The following is a 12,229-nucleotide window of genomic DNA, read 5'->3' on the forward strand; positions in this document are numbered from 1 at the left end:
GACTTGCTCTTTGGTGTTCAATAGTAAATGGCTATGCTACATCTTTTGTGTTTAGCTACTACAAATGGGTATGATCGAACTCTAATCACAAATTTGGTTAAATGCATCCAACTTGACATAGCTTTAGACTCAGTAGTTCCTTCCCCCTAAAAGGCTTAAGTTGTGGGAAAAGAACTCCAAATCTTCTTCGAGAAAAACAATCCTTATATTTTTTCTATAAAATTGATGAAATATATGTATACAAGTCAAACTAGGAATCGTAGTGTATTCGTCCTCTTTTCAATAATTGGAATGTCATGGAAAATGTAATGAAGTAATTATTCATTCCTTTGGGGTATATAACAAAATAACAATAGAGAAAGACCAAGAATTTTGTCTCTCCATGTTGTAAGAGCTTCCATCAACCATTTTCGTAGAACAAGGTTAAAGATTCAAAAGAAAGCCACTTCATGGAATTGTTTGGGCATTCTATGCCACATCTCTTGAGCTATTCAATCCCATATCCATCAATGAACGATACCTTAAGGTAAAGAGAGTTGAAAGAAGAGACAGGAAGAAAGGTCCACAAGGCCTTCAAGCAACACAACATCTAAAAAATGCCAAACTCAATAAAAGTGGTAAAGGAAGGGGCTTTGGATTGGAGAATATACCAAGCAAAGGGTAGGGAGGTATTGCATTCACTATGACAAACTACATCACATAGAGGAGTGCATGAGGGTCCAATCATGGAACTATTTTAGAGAAAGTTTTGGGGCCACAATGTGATATGCTAGTGGCCGATATTTTGAATTTTGGATGGCCTCGTGCTCTTGTCGAAGTTTTTTTGGATGTAATGATTGCCTTATTGGCATAATAATGAGACACAAACTATCAAAGCTTGCTGTTCTGAACATAGTAGAGCTCAACACGTGTCACTACAGAAGCATTTTTGCCTTCTATCACGTAGTCTTTGCGTTGCATCTTTGTGCATCAGACTATCCATTGTCTATCCCGTCACCTACCTGCCGCAGCTCACCACTTGTCATCTACCTATAGCTCCCCACCTATCATCTACGCGCAGATTTTTCACATAGATCTAGATTCGCAACCATCGCACTAATGTTAGCTTGGTGCGACTGCAGTGCTTCTTGGAGTTATTTTAGTGGTGGCTGTAGCTACTCCTAATCAAACCAAAGAAAATGTATTTACCTTAATTGGTTGGGTCACGTGAGACCTGCATTGGAGTCCCACAATTGTTCATATACTTTGCATCAAGGATGCTAAGAATATAATTTAAGAAAGAGGACTGCCATTGGATAATTTTTAAATAGCTAGATGGTTGGAATAACATGTTGTTATAGTCTAATTAGAGTGCAATTAATAGTTCAAAAGAAGTGGTTGAAAATTAATCCTAAATGAAGAAAAATATATTTTCTTATGCAACCACTATGCTAGTTCTATTTTAGTGTGGGTTGCAGTTGATCCTAAACCAAGGGAAATATATTTCCTTGCAACCACCGCACTGGTTCTTGGAACTATTTTAGTGTTGCTTGTAGTAATCCTAAAACCAAGGAAAATGTATTTCCTTGTGTAACCACCGTGTTGGATCTATTTTGGTGTGGTTTGGAAGGAAAATGTATTTCCTTGTGTACCAATTCCTTGTGCCGACTGCAATCAACAACGACCGCTACCAACAACAACTACTACCAGCTGTTGCTACTACAGCAATTGTTATAATAGTATTATTTATATTAACCGCTACTACAACAAGTGCTACTAGCAACAACTGCTACCAGCAACAATAGCTATTATAATAGTATTATTTATATTATTTATATCAATAGCAACCGCTACCAGCAACAACTACTACCAACAACAACAATTGTTATAATAGTATTACTTATTAAAGTTTCAAAAGAGATTACACTAGGTGAGTGTAACAACTCAGCAATTACTAAGAGCAAAAGTTGAACAAAGAGATTACATCCAAAACATCCAAAGACAGTGTATAACAACTCAGAAAATTTTGAGAGCCTCATTGAGCAAAAATTGAACAAAAGAGATTACATCTACATCTAAAGATGGTTTATAAAAACTAACAACTCAGCAATTGCTGAGAGCCTCATGAAGTAAAACGTTGGCTTCAATTGACCACCATGCTGGTTCTTGGATTCATGGATTTATTTTAGTTAGGTTAAGTATTTCCTTATGCAACCACCTAGACCACCGCGTTGACAAGGTGGTGACATTAGCTTGAAGCAACCACTGAGCTAGTTCTTGGAGTTATCCTAGTGCTGGTTGTAATCAATTATAAACCAAAGAAAATGCATTTCCTTGCCCTTGAGGGGTCCCCTTTCAAGTTGATATGGCACTTGAGGGGTTCCCTTTAGGGATAAGGGCCATATCAACTTGCCAAATTTTTTCCAATGGCATGTCGATATGGCCCTTGCCCCTGAAGGAGACCCCTCAAGGGCCATATTAACAATTGCATTTTTTGGTGCTTAATTGTATTTTTCTAGACGTGTTTCCTTACACCACCGCACTGGTTCTTGGAGCTATTTTAGTTCTAAACCAAGAAAAATATAGATTCTATAATGGAGCTATTTTAGTCCTCGTGCAACAACCGTACTAGTTGTAGTAAATCCTAAATAAGGGCAAAAGTATGCCATTCATGCTTCTTTAGAAACATTTTTACTATCAAAGTAACAGCAACAACAGTTTTACAATTGCTTGTGCAATGATTGCTCTAGTTGCAATTTAATTGTATTTTTGTAAATGTATTTTCTTGCAACCATTGTGTAACAATTGCTTATGCAATGATCACATTGGTTGCAGTAAAGCCTAAAGAAAGTACTTTTTTAGAACCATTTTCACTACCAAAGTAACAATATTTTTGCTTATGCAACAACCGCCCTGGTTGCAGTAACTGTAAATGAGGGTAATTTGTGCTTCTTTAGAACCACTTTTGCTATCCCAAAGTAACAATAACAACACTTTTTACGATAATAGTATTATATTAAAGCTGAAACAAAAGAGATTACATCCGTAGAAGAAGTTGAACAAAAGAGATACATCCAAAGAGGAACTTGTTAGCACTTGTTGCATCTTTGTGGCACTTCTTTTAGAACTTTTAGCACTTGTAAACTCACACACCACCACGATGGTAGGACCTGGTGTCACTTTTTGCCCTTCTTAGCACTTTCTTACACTTTCTCAATGTTTTCTATACTGACAACGAAATGTAAGTCTCCCATTTCCTTTACCTGTTGGAACACTTTGTCCAAAGATGTTCGGCCGAGTGTCCCAGAAAATGAGGGAAATTGAAAATTTTTGGCTCAAGCATTCCAACATCGTCATGAAATCTACCCAAAAGTAGAAAAACCTTGATCAATCATCTCAAAAGTGAAGCCATGAAGGTATGAGAGACACCCAATATCTTTAGACATTTCCCTCACCTTCTAGGTGAAGAGGAAAATGAAAAGGCCGCCTGGTGCCTTGGCTCAACCATTCCCTTTTGGAATGGTAGGGATGACGGGTTCGCAAGAGAACTAGAAGAAGGGAGCCTAGTGCCTTGTGTGCTCTGCTAGGAGCTAGTTCTTTGTCTCTACATTGCGGTCTCCGAACACAGCACTAATTCTGTCCAGCCTCACCAGGGGTAGAAAATTTGATGGTCTTAGAGATGGTTGTGGTCGGGCCTCAAGAAGCAACTGGTACTCCCCTCCATGGGACATCCCACTATGGCAAAAGGAAAAGAATAGGAAGAAGAGGAAGGAGAGGATATGATGAAAGAGGTTTTAATACAAACCATTTCATAAATTTTGATTGGAAATAGATAATATTTGTTTCCAATTAACATTCAATATCTGAAGAAGCTGAGGGAGGATGAAGCATTAGGGGCACTCAGAGTAATATTGACTTGGCCTTTTTGGAGGAGGGGCTTGATATGTGCATGCACTGCATTTCGCACCCTATGTCGAATATAATAAAGTAGCTCATGTACCCTCATTGAATGCATGTCTTTCTTGAACATGTACTTTATTAGTTTGCTTTTTGACATTATCCATTTTTTAAGCAAAAAAAAAAAGAGAAATATAGCAATTTCTCTCAGGGCCGTAAAATGAGCTCTCATTTTTCCTAATGTAACACCACACTGCATGGTATTATTGTGTAATACCATGCGGTGTGTCATTACACTGCACAGTATACTGCCAATTAACTGGCCGGTACGCTTTGATCGGTTTTAAAAATGCATTATTTTTTGTGTTCTAAACATTCCCAAACGTTTTAAAAGAAAAAAGAACGTTCTTTCCTCAAAAAAGCGTACTACCAAAATCCCAAAACATACTTGAATACCTCAAACTATTCTTTCTTTAGCCGCGGTTAGATTCAAAATCTTGCAATGGACTCAGGATCAAGGCCTGAAAATCTTGAAAGAAGCCTTGTTGATTGCACAAAGTTTAACCAAGCATAGTGTTGGACACACTTTGGTTTGGAAGAAACATGATGGTTTCACTATAGGGCTTGTCAATACTACTAGGTAGTAGCCTTGTTGCTTTCCGCGGCCCACTCTTGCCTCCATCCACAACCGTGACTTTAGATTATACGTCCTTCTGTAGGCGTGGATGGAGTTCAAAGAGAAACGATCAAAGAAGACGAGCAAGGGAGGAGGAAGAGAGAGAGAGAGAGAGGACTGGGGTGAGATTTTGTGTGTGTGTGTGTGAGAGAGAGAGAGAGAGAGAGAGAGAGAGAGAAAGAGAGAGAGAAAGATCATAGAGAGAGGAGGGGGGAAGGGGATGTGGGAGGAGAGAACAAGCGATAATTTTAAACGGCCTAGCCAGAGAATGAACGGCATTTTGTGGACATGCTTATTAGATTCTAGCCAACCACCTTAAAGGGAGAGTGAGAGCGAGATGGGCGGACTCAGACGGCTTTCCCTCTTGTCGTTGCAGCCGACCTTTGATTGCACTTCAGCCTCACAAGTTCTTCCTTGCAAAGCTGTAAACGTGAGAGGGATGGTAGCTTAGCAAACCTTTCACACGCAGTAGCTGTTTTGTTAGCTTGTAGGTACTACCATGCATGTGTTTATATAGCACTTATCTTGCTCTCTCTCTTCCCATAGAAATTGCAAGCATCTATTTACGAACTGGAATGGCTCTATGCCTCGAAATCCCTATTGGGTTCAAGATGGCGAAGCTCGTAAATCATATATTCGGAGGCCTCCGACATTTTGGAACATCTGATCTTAACTGTATGGGAGGAAATGCATGACTCAGACATGCAAGAGTCATAGAGATGAAGTTCCAAGAGCTCCAAGAAAATTTAATGATGGAGAGGCACGAGAAATCTGAGGATTGAGAGCAGTACTGAGCCTCATCATCAGCACCACCTATGAACATTGATGATAGAAAAAACTCCATCAAGCCCCTCATTAAGACCGTTTTCCTTGTCTCCCCATCCTGCAACTCCCTTGGTCATGGCTATGGTTGGTGAGTGTTACAGGATGGATAGCCAAAGAAAATAATGGATCCCATGACTAGGGCAGCATTGTGCAAAAGGTGCATCAGGGTTGTAGCAAAAGATTCATCACAAGGGTGGACGAGGCTTTGAGAGTGTGAAAGGGGGTAGGAGAGGGATTTCCTTGGGTGCGGCAATTTGTTTCTCTCCCCTTAAGGCATTTATATATATGGGTTGGAGGACTTGCCACCCTCCCACTCTTTTCTCCTTTGTTTGTTATGCCAATTCATGCGACTCTAGGTGCCTATTGCTACTTTGATCACATAATTTATCGCTGAATTTTGCTATGACTAGACAATTATGATACTGGCACCCCCTTAAATGACACCTTGTTGGGATGAGAGGGGAGTCGCAGTGGCACATGCAGAGTCCGAATTAAATATTCCAGCCAACACCCACCTTGCTAGTACTACTTAAATATTCCAGATCATATACATCATCGTCTAGCCATTGGTGTATATTTCTCAGACTCCATCCCATGCCGTGCAAATAAATGGTTGCCATGGGAGAATTTCTTGGACATCAGATCCAAGATCATAATAATTCAATGGCAAGCAAACTAGCAAATTGAAAATTATAACCATTTTGAAACGCATTATAACTAGAAATTCAAAAGTTCACTTCATTCACTTTCACTTCATGGAATATTGAACGCACTAGTATATGTTGATTGCACCCCTATGGAGAGATTGGTTGTAAGCCATGTTACAGCATCATGGGCAACATTGAGCGTTACTTGAGAAAAAATTATATGCACTAGATTTGTTATCTACTTGTTTTACCAATGAGCACTTTGTATCTCATCTTGTTCTTGAAATGAGTAATCTTCTGCAAAATCTATGACAGAGGCAATAGTGTCATGGGAGAAATTGGCAAGACACGTCTTGAACTGCTTATCTTGCCAAAAACTGGCCGTCGTGAGATTGTGAAGTGCATATTTTGGGATGGATTGAACCAAGTGATCTATAAGCTCCCTCACCTAAGTGCTCTTATAAAATAGTAGCCATCTCTTTTTCTCAGATCCTTCAACATTAACATGTTTAAATCTTCTCCATTTTAAAGAAACAGGGTTGTCTCCCCTCATTTCATTTGGGCAAACATCAAATTGCCTATTCTTCAAACTACAATGCGTGCTTGTGCCACAAATGCATTGAACACGGTGCCACTCAAAGTCTCCCTTTGGACAAACCATTGTCTCCCATAGAGACCTTAGGCTACCAAACATGACCTCCAACATGACTAGATCTAAGAACATTCATAGCTTGTTGGGCCAAGTCAAAGTCCATGTGTTGAAAGCAACAACACACATTCTTGTGTTTGAGTTTCTCGACATACCAGGGCTTACAATGCTCAAAGCCCCTTTGCCTAATCAAAATGTCGGATTCTAAGCCATAAACTTGAGATACACCTCCGTCTTCTTACTCAACATGCGTCAACAACCATATTGAGCCTCCCTTTTGCACTACTATGAGGAAAACAAAACAAAATATGGTACGTGCAAAAGTGCAATCTAATTAAACTAATCATGGTAATAATTAAACTAGTCAAGCTACTAGTAAAACAAAAAACAAATCAGTTAAGGACAGCCACATATTATCAAGCTAATAATTAAACCAATATAATTAAGCTAATCAAGGTAATAATTAAACTAATCAAGCTACTAGTAAAGAAAACAATCCAACTAGTTTAGGACAATCACAATTTCAACCACCGGACTGGTGAACTGAACAACTCGTTGGTATATTGTTATACGTGCAAAAAACACAATCTAATTAAACTAATCAAGCTAAATAATTAAGCTAATCAAAGCTACTAGAAAACAAAATAATTCCTACCACTGAGCTTGTTTAGGATAGCCACATAACTGTGTCTGATGTGAACGGGACTCTAACACTTAAACAATAACAATCTATTGCTATTCATTTACGTATTTATGTTCAACCACACAATTTCAATCACGTAATTCTTACCGGGTTGATTTAGGATAGTCACAGATAATCAAGCTAATAATTAAACTAATCAAACTACTAGTAAAACAAAACAACCAAACTGGTTTAGGATAGTCACAGTTTCAACCACGGGGATGGTGTCTGACTTGAACCAGCTCTTGTCCATGCAAAAAACATAGTCTAATTAAACTAATCAAAGCTTCTTGAAAACAAAAATAATTTTTACCATCAGACTGGTTTAGAACAATCACATAACTAGTGTTTGCTAACCTGAATAGGGCTCTAACAATTAGACAATAATAATATATTGTTGTTCATTTCTATATTTTTATTCAACCACAATTTCAATCATGCTAGGTCAAGGACTAGATACATGGCTAGCATGGCAACTTATGCTGCTAAGAGTGGTGGCGGCCTACCATGGTTGTTCCAATGGAAGACACTTTGGCAATTCATGAAATAGTCAAACAGTTAATGATGTAATAATTGACTATTTTGAAATGATGTTCAAGGTGAAAATTTGAGAAACTCAATGATTGCTAATGTGACAAGTCTCTTGTGGCTGATCAGAGTTCTCCATGTGACAACCCCTAATTTGCAAATTAGCTTTCATTGTTTCGGCATTAAGGGCTTCAATTGGGGAGGCATTGACCTTCACATAAAAGGCCTGCGCATTGAGTGCTGAAAATGTGTTGTAAATACCCCTCATGAAGCATTCTATCCTATCAAACTAGACACATGGAGTTTTTGCCAAGTAAAAAGTACTACGAGCATAAATTGTGGTAATGCTCATTTTGTAGACCCTATTACAATGGAAAACTTGCTCTATATTAGACCAAAGAGGACACTTTAAAGCTAATGACAACAATGGCAAGACTTTTTCACTCTGACTAGAAACAAGCCATGCCATCAACCTCTACATTTCTGCAAAATAGTCCATAAGAGGATTATGATAGCTTCTTCCTTCACTATCATCTCACAAGCTCCATCCAATTTCCCACCAGGCATGTGTGTGCATGCATCAGTGCATGTGCATGCATCAGTGCATGTGTGTGCATGCATGCATGTGTGTGTGTGTGTGTGCGTGTGTGTGTGTGTGTGTGTGTTTGTGTGTGTGTTTGTTTACATCTATCTCTGTGTCTTTGTTTATGTCTATGTCTGTGTCTGTATATTGAGGGGAGAGGTGCATAAAATATGAGATCACATACTATACTTACATATGGTTTTAACAATAAAACATATAAATTCTTGCACAAAATGAATACGGGAACCTCTTACACATGGAATTTGTCGGCAACCCACACTCAACCCAAGTTCTAGTCCCAGGTGATCATGCACCAAGGTCACATCCTCCAGGTGTCCAGGTGGAAAGTGCCCTCACAGCCAAGGCAAGCATCAAGAGGCCATGCAAGTGGTCCGATCAATGCTAGCAGCTTGCAAGAGATTTTGAGTGAAGTTAGTCCATAGAACTGCCAGGTCGAGAGAGAGTCCTAGGATTATTTAAGTTTGGAGTCTGAGTTAGAATAGGCTCACTCTTTTGCTCTAGCTTATACTTTTGCATGTTATTTGTTTGAGTGTGAGAGGAAGTCTTGTTTCTCTGAGCTAGTGTTGTGCCTTGAGTTGAGGTGAGAGTTTGCAAGCTACACACACTGGTTGTTGCACAAGCATTTTTGTATAGCTATGGTTGTTTGTAATAGGTTGGGGCCCTTTTTCTTAAAACAAGTATTGGTCGTAACTTGTTGCGTAACTTGGTATCTCTTCAATACTTTCATGCATTTGCTCCTTCTATTCTACCCATCTTCATATAGTTTCGCCCACGTAGCAAAAACGCCATGATAGATTACTTAACGTGTAACTCTACAGGAGTGCAAGAGAGGGCAATTTCCACCCAAGACACAGCACTATTACATTCAAGAATAGGGTTCACCAGTCAATCAAGGAGGTGAGAGGAAAATACCATCAACAAAATTCTTTGAAAGATGGAAGTTAAAGCACCCTCCTTATTTGATGCACATTCTCTAGCTTCATATTTCTTTGTGTTCCAACCCCCCTCCTCCCAATTTCATTTCCTAGGTTCAACCTCTCCTTGACATATATTTTGTGTGTTCCAATGACCTTTCACCATAAATAAGCGTGGGCATGTCATTGATATTATTGCAAATGTTCCTCTTAGAAGAAGGCTGCTTAACAAGATAGGTCTTCCCTAGAGAATGAAGAGATAAGGCAACTACAAGAACTTCTAGATATAGGGTAATTTAGACCCTCTTCCTTTTCTTGTGCATCTCGAATTCTCTTACTCCTACAAAGAAAAAGACCCGTAGGCTCTCAAAAATTCTAGGTATCTCAATAAAATTTAAGAATAGATATACCTCATTTAGTATAGATATTAAAAGTTTTAGAACAATTGTAAGGAGCCACATGCTTCTCCAAACTTGAGCTGGAGCATGTGTATTAAAAGAATCATGTAGGTTAACACTTTGAAAACTACTTTTAAGACGAGACAAAGGATGTATGAGTAGTGTTTATCTCATTTCGGCTCAATAAAGGACAAGCTATCTTTTGTAGGGCCATACAAGATATATGAGTGAGTGTTCATCTCATTTCGGCTCAATAATGGACAAGCTATCTTCTGTATAGCCATATAGTTTCCAGATACTTCTTTTTCTATCCATATGTATGATACGATGGTGGATACCAAGGGAGAATCTTTTCCACCACTTGGAGCAAAGTTTACATTTTCTCTCTGAGCATCATTTGTGTATTAATCTCAAAAAGTGCACTTCTATTATGCGATAATTGAAGTACTTGGAGTTCATCATATCCCCGGGGGGGTCATCAAGAAATATGTAAGATAGCACGTGCGATCAACGGAAGAGGCTTAATATTTTATGGAATTACAGAAAATATACATACATAAGGGGCTTTTTAATTCAAAAAGTGAAAATTTTCATACAGAAGGGATACTTTAATGATCTAAAAATTTACAGAAGGGGTGTGTATAACTTACAAAAGTCCGTAGGTAGGAAATTTTGTTAATACCCCTTGATTGCACATGCTATATGGGGTTTTTACATAATGGTCCCCTTGGGATCATATCCAAGGATAGCATCTCTTTGAATGATGACAAAAGCATATGGCTTGGTGCATTCCAACTATTGCTTTGACCCCAAAGAGCTTTCTAGGCCTTGCCAATGATAATGAAAAGCAACTGTGGAGTACACCCACATCTATCACCTCCCTTTGCACTGACTAGGTAAACAATTCATTTGGGGGCTTCAACAGGAAAAAATTTATACATTAAATCGAATCTCAACACATCTACAACCTTATGCTTTCAGATTATGAAATGCACTCTCAGGTGGATGATGCTATTAGTTATTCCATTGGGAAATGCTCACATAGCTAGGTCATTCCATGCCCTTCAATTAAGTATTCTTAGATGCAGCAAAGTGGCATTACCCTAGAGATGATATAGAGATGCCTTCTTTGGCTCAAGCTCTCAAAATTAGAGGCAATAGCTTCATTGCCCTTATATTATCCAAGTGTTATCTTAATCATAGCATCTAATTATTTTAATATGCACAATTTCACAATAACCTGAGACATGCCTCACTCAAATATAAACCTAGAGTAACAAACAAGCAAACAAATTGTTGAAGCAAGCCTCCAAATTATTTCATGATTTGTGTCCTCCAACTTCAGATCTATGCATTTCGATGTTGGCCATGATAGTATGCTATTGATTAAAAATGTGCATCTATATCTCAATTGCTCCAATATCCAACCCAAAGCTCATGCAAACCCTAATTGGTGAAGCAGCATTATTTACTTCTTGCTACTATACAAGTCATGTTGTTACAACTCTCATGCACCTATAAAGACAAAGTTTACTAGCCTCACGTGAGTGATGAGTTGAAGCATTCAAAAGGTACCAACTCTATTAGCTCAACAAGCTCTTCAAGCACCCATTAGGTCTTATTAACCCTTTCCAATCCCATTAAGATCTTGGAAATGACTGTTGATAGTTTCTACTACACAATCGCCAAGGCTTGTTCTAGGCTTTTTGGCTTTCCTTCATCCATCCTATATGGTAGATACTCTCCTCTTCTTTGTTTTTTGGAACAACAAGCAATGAACTTCATGAGCAAGAATTCAATTGCTTAACACCTCCTCCACAAATGAGCAAACTCAGATTGTGAACAAAATTTATTATAAACATAATTTTTAAAGTTGGGATGAGTGTCCATGATTGCAACATAAACCAAACTTACTTGCATGTATGGGGGTGTTACGGAAAATATATTTCTGATATATATCTTGCTTTGGACATTATTATTTTAGTCAAGTGTGACTATGGAAAAGTACTCCATAGGAGTGCACCGGACGCAGCGGGGGTCCTAGTGGATACTGTGTGGTTAGTTGGGGACGTTTGACTAGCTTGTGTTTTGCCATGCTAGATGGTCGGTATTGTGGGTGATTCCATGTTAATACTGATGTCGCTAGTGTTATTGGTGTTGTGCTTGATTATTGTGCTTTGAGCGCGATTATGTTGGGATCGGTTGATTTGGTGATTCGTTCAATCGATAAAGAGAAGCTCCCACGTGTTGGAAGTCAAGGAGAAGTTCTTGTGAAGGATGAAGAAGAGAAAAAAAAATTTTTTTTTTTAAAATCGAGGTATTTTAAATTACTAAGGGTAGTATATGGTCATCTTGAATACTCTGCAGCAATGGATTTTCGTGGATGGAACCATAGTGGCCCACGTATCTTTCTCCTCTGCCCACGCGCTC

This window comes from Dipteris shenzhenensis, chromosome 17 (assembly GCF_047967505.1).
Source record: "Dipteris shenzhenensis isolate YYH24624 ecotype China chromosome 17, Dip_SZ_1.0, whole genome shotgun sequence".
NCBI lineage: Eukaryota > Viridiplantae > Streptophyta > Polypodiopsida > Gleicheniales > Dipteridaceae > Dipteris > Dipteris shenzhenensis.